This window comes from Acinonyx jubatus, chromosome E3, assembly GCF_027475565.1.
Source record: "Acinonyx jubatus isolate Ajub_Pintada_27869175 chromosome E3, VMU_Ajub_asm_v1.0, whole genome shotgun sequence".
NCBI classification, from domain to species: Eukaryota; Metazoa; Chordata; class Mammalia; order Carnivora; family Felidae; genus Acinonyx; species Acinonyx jubatus.
The window spans coordinates 9,893,440-9,908,259 of record NC_069398.1 but is presented as its reverse complement, the minus strand read 5'-3'; the positions used below and the strand labels follow the sequence as shown (position 1 = coordinate 9,908,259).

The following is a 14,820-nucleotide window of genomic DNA, read 5'->3' as shown; positions in this document are numbered from 1 at the left end:
GGTCTAAAGAGATCATGAGGGTCAGGTCATGAAAGAGATTTGTAAACCATTCTAGGGAGGATAACCCTTAATCCTTAGAGCAACAGGAACTACGCAGACAATTGTAAGAAGGGGGTGACATGATCATATTTTTATTTTGAAAAAGTCAGCTGCACTGTGGAGAGTGGTTTCTGTGGAAGGGGAGAAAAGGAAGAATGAACTGGAGGATGTACCAATAATCTAGGCAAGACACTGCTGGAACGAAGTCTCTCTTGGAGATCCAGACTTGACAAGTTTTGTTTCTCTATGTATCCCAGGTGCTCAGGGCACAGCCTAGTGCACACTGGGCAATCAGACATCATTTGCTAGACCAGAGCGTTGGCAGTGGGGATGGAGAGAGGTGTGTGGATTTGAGACCCAGTTTGTGGGCCATAGGAGCAGAATTATTAATTGTATGAGAGTTAAAAATGATTCCCGTTCTTCTGGCTTGGACAGCAGAGGAGGGGGGAGGAGAGAAGAGGCTAACATTCTTTGAGATGGAGAATCCTTAACCTCTCCAAGCCTCAGTGTTTCACCTGTGAAATGGGACCAATATCGCACGTTTCGCGAGTGTGTACAGGGGGTGGCCTGGTGCCTGGTGCGTGCAAGGTGATCAGTGTGGCGGTCATGCGTCCTCCATGCTTAGACCTCACCTCTCCAGAATGCAGGTCTCTTGAGGTTAAGAACGAAGAACTCACACATGTCCCCAGGGTCTCCAGGTTTGAAGTCCCCACAGAGATGGTGGCTGCAACAGCAGCAGCCGCAGCAGCAGTGGCAGCACATGTGAAATTTGAACAGCCAGGAAATGAAACAAGCAACTGAGATTGCTAATTGGAGTTTATTTTCTAAAAATGAGCTGTGATTCCCAGTACGGCTCAGTCACCTGCAAACCTGGTCTTTGATGAGCTATTCTGCTCTTTGCCGACTTGAAGGATTTCAGTGGACGCAGGAGTAGGTTTGTGGTGAGGCATTCTGCAGTGAAAGGGTATTTGGGGAGTGGGACACAGGGGGGAGCCTCAGAAAGGAAGTGAATTTGTTTTTCCTTCCAGGGAGGAGGAATCCTACCTGCTCTTGGGCAGGGTGGTGCCCTTGAGCTGGTTTCCTATGGAAAAGATGTAACTGCTGATGCCCAGAGAGGCTCAGAGGGTCCCACAGAGCCACCACCACCCTCTTTTCCTCCTGGCCACTCAGTGAATGGAGACCAAGCAACAACACCCCACCATGTAGCACACAGTCCTAGTACTGGGGTGACTGAGGTGAACAACACGCAGCCCCTGCCTTTCGCAGGGGAAACAGCCCAGTAGACAGGTTGTAATTACAACCTCATTTGATGGGTGTACGTATTAGCTTCCTGGGGCTGCTTTAGCAGATGACCACACACCTGGATGGCTTAAAACAACAGAACTTTCTTCTCTCACAATCCTGGAGGCTAGACACTCAAAAGCAAAGGCGTCAGCCAGGCCATGCTCTCTCTTAACGCTCTAGAGGAAGGTCCTTCCTTGCCTCCTCCTAGCTTCTGATGTTACTAACAATTCTCAGTTCTTCTTGGATTGTAGACGCATCCCTCCACTCGCTGCCTATTTCCCCCTGCATGCCTGTGTCTCTTCCCCTCTTCTTATGAGGACACCAGTCATTGGATTTAGAGTTCACCCTCCTTCAAGACGACCTCACCTTAACTCAGTTGCATCTGCAAAGACCCTATTTCCAAATAAGGTCATACTGACAGGTACCAGGATTTAGGATTTGAGTGTATCTTTCTGTGGAGGCACAACTCAACCCATGACAGTATAAGTAAAGACCTGCTTTATATTGTCTATCAGAGTTCACCTTGTTACAAGTGCTATGGGGAAGAACTCCCACAATGTAATCTGCCCTTCCTTCCTTCCTTCCTTCCTTCCTTCCTTCCTTCCTTCCCTTGTTCCTTTCCTCCTCCCTCCTTCCCATCTGTTACGTTTTCACTTCTTTCTCCCCCTTCTGTGTTTTGGGCAACACATACCCGTTGGTCGTCCTCTCTGTATTAGGTAGTGTGCTGAACACTGACGATGGAGAGGGGGCCAGAACAGGCCAGGCTCTGACCTCTGAAGTTTGCAAGTCTGTGGGGGAAGAGACAGTAAAAAAACATTCACACAAATACATGAAAATGACAACAGGGATGACTGGGATAAGAGCCCTTCTGAATACTCAAGCTGACATCTTGAACAGACTTCCTGGGGGAGGCTAAGGTCATGATGATCAGTCTCTAAGCTATAGACTGTTGCTGTAGTTCTGCCCCATAAACTTTATTGTCTCCTCTTCAAGGTACAGGAAAGGTCACATATTTACTAGGGACCATCTGCATGGAACATTCTGGCTAGAGAATGGGTATGAGGAAGGGACCTTCCATTAGCAGACTAAACCCCGCTGTTACCCAAACCAAATCCCAAAAGCCGGGATTTGGAATGTGGATACAACCACAAGAGTGCCTCTGGAAGGAACTACTAGAACATAATGATAAACTGACCATCACATTACAACCTGAGGCCAGGACATTATAAACGGTGTAGCAGCATCCTGGGTAGTGGAAACACCCACAAACCTCAGATTTCCCAGGGCCTGGGATTTCTCCAGATTTCTGGATTTCCCAGATTTCTCCCTGACCCTTGGGCAGCTATGGAGAAACCAAAAGGTTTGTGGCAAGGAATACGGAGCTAGGGTACATGGGATGTGGGAACAAATGACAGGTTTGGCTTAGACAGGGGAGGTGGAGGGCTTCCTAGGAAGTGATGATTGCTCTCCATTTCTCAGGCCCATGAAAACAGAGCTGGTGGGGTGCCTGGGTGGCGCAGTCAGTTAAGCGTCCGACTTCAGCCAGGTCACGATCTCGCGGTCCGGGAGTTCGAGCCCCGCGTCAGGCTCTGGGCTGATGGCTCAGAGCCTGGAGCCTGTTTCCGATTCTGTGTCTCCCTCTCTCTCTGCCCCTCCCCCGTTCATGCTCTGTCTCTCTCTGTCCCAAAAATAAATAAACGCTGAAAAAAAAAAGTTGAAAAAAAAAATTAAAAAAAAAAAAAAAGAAAAAGAAAACAGAGCTGGTAATAAAAGGGGAGACTTTACCCATGCACATCACAACATGGGTGGATCTCTAGGAATTACACATAAAGGAGTTCATGTTGAATTATTTCAGCATATGAAATTCTAGAAAAGACAAATACAATCTATAGTGATAGAAAACACTGAGGAGGGATTGTCTAGGAAGGAGCATGGGGAACTTTGGGGGGATATTGAAATACTCTTTATCTTGATTATTGCGGTAGCGCCAAAGGTTGTATGTGTCAAAACTCACCAACATGTACTCTTAAAATGGGTGCATTTTATCAGAGGTAAAATATACCTCAATCAAATGGATCTTGAAATATGCAGGTCATATCCTTTCTTGTTTTAATCCTGGGGGTCAAAACCATAGTAGAAACCATCCCAATATTTCCCAAAGGTCATTTGATCTTGTATGACATGATGTCAGAGGGGGGAAAGAATCCCTAGACAATCAGGATCAAACCCATCATTTTATACATGAAGAGATTGAACTCAGAGAGGGGTAGTGATGAGGCTAAAGGCACAGAGGTCAGAAGGATGTACTGTAGGTTGGGAAGATCTGGATGGCTGGAAGGGGACAGAATGGCATGTTCTTAGGTGACCCAACCCACCACTGAGATTAGAGGAGTTAAATCTGAGGTCATCCAGCTCATCAGATTTGGGACTGACATCCTACATGTGGCCAGTTGCACATCTGGAACACAAGCTAGCCATCCCCTTCTTTCTGTCCTTAGCCTTTCTGTGAAGCCTTCCATTGGCCCATTCAGACTGTCTGCCTCTCACACCTCACCTACAATAGTCACACACTTAGTTTGCATTTATTTTTATCTCTCTTTACAGAGATTCTTCCACATCAGGTATGTCTTGATGTAAATCTGTGGTCTCAGCAGTCTGGGTCTATTTGGGATCAGTTTGCACTCAGAAATCGGTTGGGGCTCAGCATCATGCAATGGAGGAAGTTACAAGCCAAGAATCATTGTGTAGAGCACAGTCCTTCAACTTTGGTACATATCAGAATTAAAGTCTAGATTCCTGGGATGCATGTCCCATGATTTTGATTCACTGGGCTTGGATGGTGCCTGGGAATCTGCATTTGTATCCTGCACTCCAGGTGATTCTGATGGAGGCAGTTTGAAGACAAGGTCCTCCAGGTAACCTCTGGATTAAACCAGGGAAAGAGAAAAATAGATTTGGTTTGTTGACTGGCCAATGGACTCTCAATGTAATCCAAATTCAAAAGCAGATTTTTTTGTCCCTATGTCCAAAGTGAGGTTATGAGAAAGTAACAATTACAACAAGGGGCGTCTGGGTGGCTCCGTCGGTTGAGCATCTGACTTCAGCTCAGGTCATGATCTTGCAGTTCATAGGTTCAAGCCCTGCGTCAGGCTCTGTGCTGCTCACAGCTCAGACCCTGGAGCCCGCTTTGGATTCTGTGTCTCCCTCTCTCTCTGCCCCTCCCCTGCTCATGCTCGCTCGCTCTCTCTCAAAAATAAATAAATATTAAAAAAATTAAAAAGCTTTATTGAGACATAATTCACATACCATATAAGTCATTCATTTAAAGTATACAATTCAATGTTTTTAGTATATTCACAGAATGTGCAACCATCACGACAATCAATACTAAAACATTTCCTTTATCTCCTCCCCCCAAACCCCCATATGCCCCAGAGTCACTTTCCATTTCCTCTCAACACCCACTACCCCTAGGCAACCGCGAATCTACTTTGTCTCAATAGACTTGCCTATTCTGGGCATTTTGTATAAATGGAATCAAACAGTATATGGCCTTTTCTGACTGGCTTCTTACACCTGGCATAATGTTTTCAAGATTCATCCATGTTGTAGCACGTGTTGGTAATACTTCATGTCTTCCTATTGTCACATATTCCTAATAATGGATTTTAAAATGTTGGCATATTATTTACTTACTTATGCATAAGTTTTCATTTTAATTCCAGTATAGTTAACATACAATGTTATATTAGTTTCAGTAGCTAACATGTCTATGAGTGGAACATCTATCTTCCTTCTAGAAGAAGAGGCCTTATAGCAGCTTGAAAGGTCAGGTGCAGTCAAATAGGAATGTTATTCAAGGCTGGAGTGACTTTCCCACTGCCTTCCATGGTGTCCTAACCACACAAGAGGCCTCTACCTTCCCTCCTACTGGCCTCTGCTTGGGATGACGCACCCCCTGGTCGTGTGTAGTCCGTGCATCCTCTTATTCTAAACTAAAGTGTCTCTTTCCCTGGCTTTCTCCTCATTTTGACCTTCATTTTGACACGTTACACCTCTTTCCTTTTTGTGTTGTGACGGGGAATGGGCTTCCTGTCTATGCTAATGATTTCTCCAAGAGAGAGCCTGAATCTTACTAATTTTTGTATTCCAGGTGCCTAAGATGTTCTTGGTGAGTGTGAGGTGCTTGGTTGGTGTTTATTGAATGGATAAAGGAGTGACTGAACACACGAATGGAAGAAACATACCCACTGAAGCCAGCGAGTGTGGTGTGTAAGCCATTTCTCCTGGCAGGTTTGAACCTGGCAGTTTTAGCTCCACCTGTTTGAAATGACTTGTTTGAAAGCAAGTGGGAATGACAATTGAAAGACTATTAAACTGCATAGGCATGAAGAACAGGGTTCTAAGAGTGGTTCCCTACGGGGGAGGGATCGGCAAGCCTGGCGGTGGCTCTCACTTACTTCTTCATTATAGACTTCGAGAGGAGAGAGTTGTGTGATAACAGGTGATTTGTACTCATCATTTTGAGGGAATTTTTTTTTTTATAAAGAAGTACAAGAAGGAGCAGATGAATAAATACAAAATGCTGTTTTAGAGTTGAATCTGAGTACCAAGCTGGCTCTGGGTGACTTGGGGCAAATCGCTTTCCCCTCTGAGCTGTCTCCTCACTTGTGAAAGGAGACTGAGAAAGCCTGCCTCCTGGGTCCACCGTGAGGATCGAAAAGCACAGGGTCTGGCACACGGGGGACCCTTGACAAATGACACCTATCACTGCTATTATTAGCAATATTAGCAACACACAGAAAAATGATAAACCAGGGAGTACAGAGGTCTCTACCAATCTGGGACAGTCTTTGAAATCTAATTTTATTTATAGCCTGTCTGCTTATGCTGGGTAGCTTAACATATTGATTCTTTGAAAACCATGTGGCTTAACCCTGGCACAGAGGCTTTTTTAATAAACTCTGCTTATTGGGTGATTATGTGGAAGGCAGCTGCAGTGACCTCAGTGACCAAGTGAATCATTGTGATAACAGTAGCTGCCATTTATTGAGCTCTTACTATGAGCCACTTAGTCCTTAACACAGTTCCCACGAGATCTTATAATCCCCATTTTACAGATGGGAAAATGAGGTACAGACAGGTTAAATATTTAAGGCCATATATCTTGTAAGTGGCTTATCCAAGATTCAAACCCTGGTCTGCTGGGTCAAAGTTAGTGATCTTTTTGTTAGACCTGATGCCTCTCAAGTTGCAGATAATGTGGTATAAGAGAAAGAGAGTAGGGGAGAGGTGCCTCAGTGGCTCAGCAGGATAAGCGATAGACTCTGGGTTTCAGCTCAGGTATCGACCTTACAGTGGTGAGATGGAACCCCTTGTCGGGCTCTGCACAGAGCGTGGAGCCTGCTTGGGGTTCTCTCTCCCTCTGTCTCTGCCCACTCAAAATAAATAAACTTTCAAAAAAGGAGAGAAAGGAAGGGGGGGGGGGAGAGATGATGCAAAGGGTCAGTGGGATCTGAAGAAAGATATATGGCTTCCCAGTTTTCCCATTGGATGGCTCATGTCACGTGTAGTGGGTCCTGGAAGACTTGGAATGAAGCGTGGTGGCTTTTTGCTGCTGTCACTCATGCCAGGTGGTTCTGTGAACTCTGACCCAGAGTGCAGGCTGTGTGGGTAGGAGAGGTTGCCATGGAGACCTGAGGATGCTGAGCAAAGGGCTACCAGCTGTCCCTCCGTATCCAGCCTTCCTTTCTTCCAGCATAAGATGATTGTTCATAGAGCCTACGGTCACCTAGGAATAAAGACTGCATTTCCCAGTCTTCCTGGCAGCAATGTGTGGCCACATGTCTAAGTTTTGGATGATGGGATATGAGTGGTAAATAAGGAAGGGGAAGTAATTATTCACTGGACCCAGAATTCTAGTTTCCCTGCTTGAAAGTTGGTTTAAGGTCAAACTCTGCTGGACTCAAAATCAAAGCGTATTTTTTTTTTTAACATTTCTCTTTCTGAGTCATACCCATGGAAATGCCCAAACATAAGAACGAGGACGGTTCCTTTTTCTCCTGCCCCAGATGTCCATATACCTAACTTCCATTCAAAATTCATTTAAACCAATATACAGTGAGCATTTCCTGTGTGCCACATGCTGTGCTTAGCCCTGGGGATATATCAGAGAACAAGACACAGACATTATCACCAAGCTGATACTCCAGAGGGGAGACTGACAAGCCAACAGTATAATACAGTACAAGGAACAGGAAAGCTGGAATGCAGGGGAGGTCCACAGAGGGACATTGAAGCTAGTTTATGGGATTGGGGAGGGCTTCCTGGAAGATGTTTTACCTAAGATGAGACTGACCTATGGGAAAGAGTTGGCCAGGTGAATTGTGGAGAAAGGAGGTTTCCAGAGGAAAGGCCAGGGAGGAGAGGGAGGGAAGCTCGGCACCTTTGGAGGGATATGGAGCCTGAGTGGGGGGCCAGGGTCAGATATTTCAGAGGTTTCTTGGTTATGCTTGGCATTTCAAACTCGTCCTGAGAGCAATGGGGGGTCACTGGAAGGTTCTAATGTGGAAGTGATAATATCAGACATAATCTATAGAAACCTTCATTAGATGCAATGTGGAAGGGAGATTGGAGGTGGCCAAGCCTGGAAATGCAGACACCAGTTAGGTGGCTATTTCAACATATGCATTGCATGCACACGTGCACACCCACACCCACCCACCCACACACACACATAAACCCTTTACACCAAAAGTTTATGCGAGCACCAGACTATGCCTACCATCAGGGGCTGGAAAACAATGTCTTAAGCTATTCTATTGTCTGTGACTTTGCTTTCTCATCTGTAGGATGGGAACAACCACAAGTGGCCCCTCTGTCTCTTGGGATTTCCAAGAGAATGGAAATATCACATGGTTGATGCCTTTCCAGCTCCGTGTGGATAAGTACAAAGAGCTGCTTCCAACCATCTCTTCATTTCCTCCAGTCCTTCAGTCCCCATCAGGTGAGGCATCTCTGGGACTTGCACATGGGGAAGGCATTCAGGTGGGGATGCAGATCTGAAGAACAGACAAGTTTTAATTGGATTCCCATTTAGTGTCAAAGTTGAAACGAGGGGTGGGGAACTATGACAGTAAAATTTGGAAATTACAGAATTGGCTGGAGACTTGCGGGGAAGAGTAGGAATCCATCTTGCCTGGGACTCCTTTGAATGGATAATGAGGATGAATGAGGATGTGCTCATGTTCTTTTTTGTGGGGTCCCTGTGTGAGTTTGCCAGGGCTCCCATAGCACAGTGCCACAGACTGAGTGGCTTAAACATGGGGGATTTATTCTCTCACAATTCTGAAGGATAGAAGTCCAAGATCAAAGTGTCAGCTGCATTGGTTTCTCCTGAGACGTCTCTCCTTGGCTAATAGATGGCCGTCTTCTCCCTGGGTCTTCACATGGTCCTCCCTGTGTGTGTGTCTGTGTCTTAATCTCCTCCTCCTAGAAGGACACTAGTCATACTGGATGAGGGCCTCGCCTAATGATCTCATTTTACCTTCATCACCTCTTTAAAAGCCCTGTCTCCAAATATATCACCTTCTGAGGTCTTGGGGCTTAAGACTCCAATATATGAATTTGGGGGTGGGGGGACACAATGCAACCCATAACAGTGCCCCGACGGCTTATTTATATAAGTGAGTATGAACAAACTTCCAGGAAACCCGAAGATTGAGAAATATCCTGCTGAAGTTTATCCCCAGACTGAGAGATCTTGACTGAAACAGATTTGCTACCACTTGGATTGTGGCAACAGCCACATTTTCCTGTTCTTTATCTTGGCTCTAATGCACTGCTGTACGAAAGGATCCGCACCCAGTTTTCTCTTTCTTTACCCCTTTGCTGAACGAGTTTTGCTATGGCGACCACTGGCTGGAAAGCGCTAGCCCAGGGAGTGGCAGGGCCAGCCCGTGTTCTTCTCTGCTCACTTCTTGGACAGGCCCTGCTGTATGCCAGCTGCTGCATTAATCTCCAGAGTGCAGTTTATTGCTAACATTTTCCTCTGTGTGGGGGGCGGTGGGAAGGGGTGTGGCTGGGCAAAGTGGCACCTTCAAGAAAGCAGTCACATGGAAAGTAGGATCTCCCCAAAGAGGGAAGCCACTCCTTCATCACTGATGAGGTCACATTTGGATTTTCGGTCCCACGCCGACCTGCACTCTGGTTATCTTGCAGCCGCTGGCTTCAGTGACACTTCCTGAGAGTTTTCAGTGGGGCTCCTCCTGCCGTCCCTGAAGTTGCAAATAGCGATCTGCAGACTTCACAGCCTTTTTACTCCCCTCAAGTCCTTTGAAGGAAGTTTCGTCCTCTGCCTCTTGGGGTTTGGAGTCTGGATCATTCACAGCCAACCCCTCTGATGTGTCCGGTGCAGGAGTTTAGCAGTAGGCAGGGGGGAGGCAGCAATGAGATAGAATTCACCCTTCAAAGGGGCGTGTGACCCAATGAGTCATCTGCCTGAGAGCCATCTTCCGTGTCCCTCAGGGCCCTGAGGATCTTTGGGAGGCAGCACCTGTGTGGAAGAGAGACGGGGCATGTAGAGCAGGGGGAGTTTGTTGAAGTCTCCTGGTGTAAGCCAGATCCTTGTTGTGTGGTCCCCAGCATCCTGATGTCTGTGGAATCTGCATCAAATGCCAGGATCTCCTTTGAGGGTCTTATGTTTGTCCATTGGTATGTTGGCGGCCAGCATTGTGCAAAGGTTGCCCAGCCAGCAGTCCCTCCGCCGAGGTTTAGTTAGCATGCACGGCCATAAGCAGTCCTATGGCTTCCAGGGAGTCAATCAGAAGCAAACTGTGTGCTCAGAAGCGAACCGAAGCCTTGTTCCTTCTCCCTCTTATCCTTGGGAAACCAGGTGTGGAGGTTCCTTCTCCCCATGGAAGACAGTTTAGGTCCTGGGCTGCTTTTCCACTTCCCAGCTGGCCCCATTTGGATATTTCTACCACGCCTTTTTGTTCATTCATTCATTCATTCATTCATTCATTCCACAAATATTTATGTAAGCATCAGTGGTGTTCTAAGCACAGCTTAGTCGTACTGTGATGTGAGGCTTAACTTTATGCATCAACTTGACTGGGCCATGGCCTGCCCAGATATTCAGCCAAACATTGTTCTGGTTATGTGTGTGAGAGTGTTTCCAGATGAGAATAACGTTTGACTCCATGGACAGAGTAAAACAGATTGCTCTCCTCAGTGTGGGTGGGCCTCCCCTAATCGGTTGAAAACCTAAACAGAACAAAGAGGCTTGAGCTTCCTGTAAGTGAGAGAGAAATCCTCCTGCCTGGCTGCCTTCAAGCTGGGACATTAGCCTTCTGCCTTTGGTCTCAGACTCACCCTGGAACTCACTCCACAGGCTCTCCTGGGTGTACAGCTTGCCAACTGCAGATCCTGGGACTTCTACTGGTTCTGCTTCTCTGAAGAACCCAGACTAATACATCTGGGAACCCAGAAGTGAAATAAACCAAGCCTCCACCTTTGGGTGTGGGGATGGAGTAGGGGAGGTCTCTGCACCTGGTTTGTCGTGTATCAGGACAAATTTGCACAGCACTTTTAGTCACATAATAGTCTCTAACTGGAAAAACAATTCCCTGAACACACTACCTCCCTGCCCCGTCCTCCACCTCCCAGAACTCTGGGATGGGAAAGGGGGTCTGAGGTGTGGAGATATATCTTTATACTGTTTCTCTTCTTCTTAAAGAAGGGATTCTTGGGGCATCTGGGTGGCTCAGTTGGTTGAGCATCCAGCTTCGGCTCAGGTCACGATCAGGTTCATGAGTTAGAACCCCACATCAGGCTGGCCGCTGTCAACCTGTCAGCACAGAGATTGCTTCAGATTCTCTATCCCCCTCTCTCTGCCCTTCCCCACTTGTGCTGTCCAAAAAAATAAATATAAAAACGGAAGGGATTCTTTTTTTTAATTATTTATTTTGAGAGACAGGGAGAGAGAGAGAGAGAGAGAGAGAGAGAGAGAGAGAGAGAGAGAGAGACAGATCCAAGCAGGCTCCAAGCTCAGCACATGGAGCTTGACACAGGTCTAGATCCCACACTTGTGAGATCATGACCTGAGCCAAAGACAAGAGTCAGATGATTAACCAACTGAGCCATCCAGGTGCCCCAAAGAAGGGATTCTTAATCTGTTTTGTGCCAGGGACCCCTTTGGCAATCTTATAAGCCCTTCTCAGAATAATGTATTAAAATACATAACATAAAATACATAAGGATATAAAGAAAACCAATAAACAGTTCTCAAAGAATTTTACAAATTGTGACATAATAACTCATGCACTTCCTTTGTTAATGTGTTACGTAACACGATTTAGCAGTGGGTTTAATAACAACTGTGATTTTATTTTATTTATTTTTTAAATTAAGTTTATTTATTTTGAGAGAGAGAGAGAGAGAGAGAACAGGGGAAGGGCAGAGAGGAAAGGAGAGAGAGGATCCCAAGCAGGCTCCGTGCTGTCAGCACAGAGCCAGATGTGGGGCTTCAACTCACAGACAGTGAAATCATGACCTGAGCTGAAATCCAGAGTCAGGGGCTTAAATGACTGAGCCACCCAGGCACTCCAATAACAACTGTGCTTTTAAAGTACTGATGAGCATAAGTTTTATTTTGAAGTAACTGTAACACCTGGGATGTGATAGGAAAATAGCCATGATCTGTTGATCACCAAGGTCCAAATACTACAAATAGTATAGCAGTTTATCGCCCACTGTCTTGGTTTGCCAGGGCTGTCTTAATAAAGTACCATAAATTGGACAACTGGGATAACAGAAATTTACTTTCTTTTTGTCCTGGAGGTTGGAAGTCTAAGACCAAGGTGTTGGCAAAGGCATGCTTCCATTGAGGATGCTAGAAAGTGTCCAAGATGGTGTGATAATCTACAGATACACCTTGCATACAGGAAAGAGAAGTGGAGTTGTACTTGTGAAAAAAAGTAGACAAGAAATAAACTCTTTAACTAACCCATACTCTCTTACTTGGGTCTTACTTTTTCCTCGCTGGCCTATGGAGCATCTCTCCAACTCCTGCTTCTCCGACAAGCAGTAAGCAACTTCAATGACCCAATTTTCTAGCCCTGAAACCACCCTTCTTAGGAATATATGGTGAATAGGAACTACTTTTTTTTTTTAATGTGAAAGTCAAATGTTATCATGTCACCCCCACCCCCACCCCCCCGCCACTACTTCTTTGATGACCTTTGCTTTGCTTTCAAAATGCTTAAAGTGGCATCTGAGGCCCCACACAACTGGCCCTGCCCACCTCCCTGGCAACATCTCACTCTCTGCTCACCCCCGCAACAGTCGGGCCACCCACTTTCTCTCAGGTCATTGAACACACCTATCTCCCTTCTGCCCCCAGCTTTAGCTCATGCTATTGTTCCACTGTTGATTCAGAAATGCCAAGGATTTCTGTTAAGATGTGGGGGGAATGTGCCTTTCTTGCTTCTGTGAATTCACAAGAAGCAAGATAGTGTGAAAACTCGGGTGTTTAGAGACCCATGGAAGACACATTTTCTGGGGGTAAGAATTCAGTTAAACTAAAACATTGTGTTTTTGAATGAAGATAGCAGTTTCCTTTCTTTGCACCTTCAACTGGAGTTAAAACTTACATTATAGTGTGTGTGTATGTGTTGCATGTACTACTTGGTAAAAACTCTTACAGACTTGGAATAATTAATTTCCCACATGTGCAAACTGCTAGAATAATCATCTAACTGTGCTCTGTAAACCAGGGTCCGAAATGTTACCTGAGACATGTACATTCCCATGAGGTGGAATTTGACTTATTCTGTGTAAGCGGAGTGTGTGTACCTGAGACAGGGACAGAGACAGAGACACTTTAACCTAAAGGAGCATTTCCTGTATTTTGTTCATGTGTTTACTGCCACTAAGATTTCTGCTACATTCTGGGCCCCTGGGTGGTTCAGTTGGTTAAGCATCCGACTTTGGCTGAGGTCATGATCTCACGAGCCCCATGTCGGGTTCTGTGCTGACAGCTCAGAGCCTGGAGCCTGCTTCAAATTCTGTGTCTCCTTCTCTCTCTGCCCCTCCCCCACTCGTGCTCTGTCTCTTTCTCTTTCAAAAATAAACGTTAAAAATTTTTTTTAAAAAAGATTTCTTCTATATTCAACTACCATCTGTACTTAGTTCCTTATAGGGATTCACTATATTTTCATAACATTTTTTCTTTAAATTAACCCACTTTTTATAAACTTAGCTTCTACCTAAAAGAATATCAAACAAGCCACAGACAAGGAGAAAATAATTTCAAAACATGTATTTCATAACAGTCTAGCATCCAAAATATACAATGAACTCTTAAAGCTCAACAGTAAGAAAACAACACAATTTTAAAAAAGGGCAAAAGTCCTGAACAGGCACCTCAGATTACAAATTGAAAATAAACATTTGAAAAGATGCTCATTATCATCTGTCATTAGGGAAATCAAAATTAAAAATAACAATGAGACAATATCATATAGACTTGCTTGCTATAGACTGAATGTTTGTGTCCCCTCCCCCCACAACTTCATAGCAAGGCTCCCACAGTATTGTGAGATTTACCTCCAGGAACTTGACCAGTTTCTCACAATAAACATTGGAGAAAAATCCCCCGTGCTTTTAATGGGGGGGGGGGGGCAAGGTCGGGGTGCAGGGCATGGAAGGGAACCATTTCAAAATATGCCAGAACACTCTATTCTTACAAAATTTGCCCTCTCAGGCGAAACTAGTTAGCCAGAATCTAACCTCTGGGGTTTTTTCAGAACATAACTAACCCCAGGAAAGGGAAATACCCAACTCCAAATACCCACTCCAATAGACTCCCATGGGAGAAAGGGCAATACCCCTTAGGTGGCAGGATTGTGGTAGAACCCCACCCTAATGAATGTTGTGAAAATCTCAAGACAAAGGAAGACAACCTGGCTGTGTGCACATGTGCGACGTTCCTCCCAATTCTGTAACCTAGACTGCCCATTCAGACTGTATGTTACCATATATGGGAGACAAAGGAGCAAAAAATGTACAAAAGGCAACCTCCCACTGCACTCGGGGCTCAGCCTTTTGGGTCTTAGCTCACTGAGCCCGTGCTGGCACGAATAAAGCTGCTTCATGGAAAGAAAAGCCTTGGTGTCCTGACTCTCTGTGTGACTCACTGCTACAGGATTTCTTGATTGCTGTGGCTTTATAGCAAGTTTTGAAATAGGTCACTGTCAGTTCAATGTTGTTTTCCTTCAGTGTTGTGTTGGCTATCCTGGGTCTTTCATCTCTTCATAAAAACTTTAAAAATAGTTTGTCAATATCCACCAAATAACTTGCCAGAACTTTGGCATTGCATTGGATCTCTAGATCAAATTGGGAAGAACTGACACCTTGGCAATGTTGAGTCTATCCATGAACAGGGAGTCTCTCTCCATTTATTTAGTTCATTGATTTCTTCCATCGGAGTTTTATCAT

General features: G+C 45.3%; 1 long non-coding RNA gene across 4 annotated transcripts in view; it reads left to right on the top strand.

The window, feature by feature from the left end:
• The window catches only part of LOC106970553 (uncharacterized), a 238,579-nt gene that overhangs the window by 207,026 nt on the left and 16,733 nt on the right, over positions 1-14,820 (top strand). For 2 of the 4 annotated variants that reach the window (XR_008294582.1, XR_008294580.1), the window contains one exon: positions 8,175-8,329. The exons of the other annotated variants lie outside the window; for them this stretch is intronic. This is a non-coding gene — a long non-coding RNA (uncharacterized LOC106970553). The remainder of the gene's footprint in view (positions 1-8,174; positions 8,330-14,820) is intronic. 4 annotated transcript variants of the gene reach the window in all.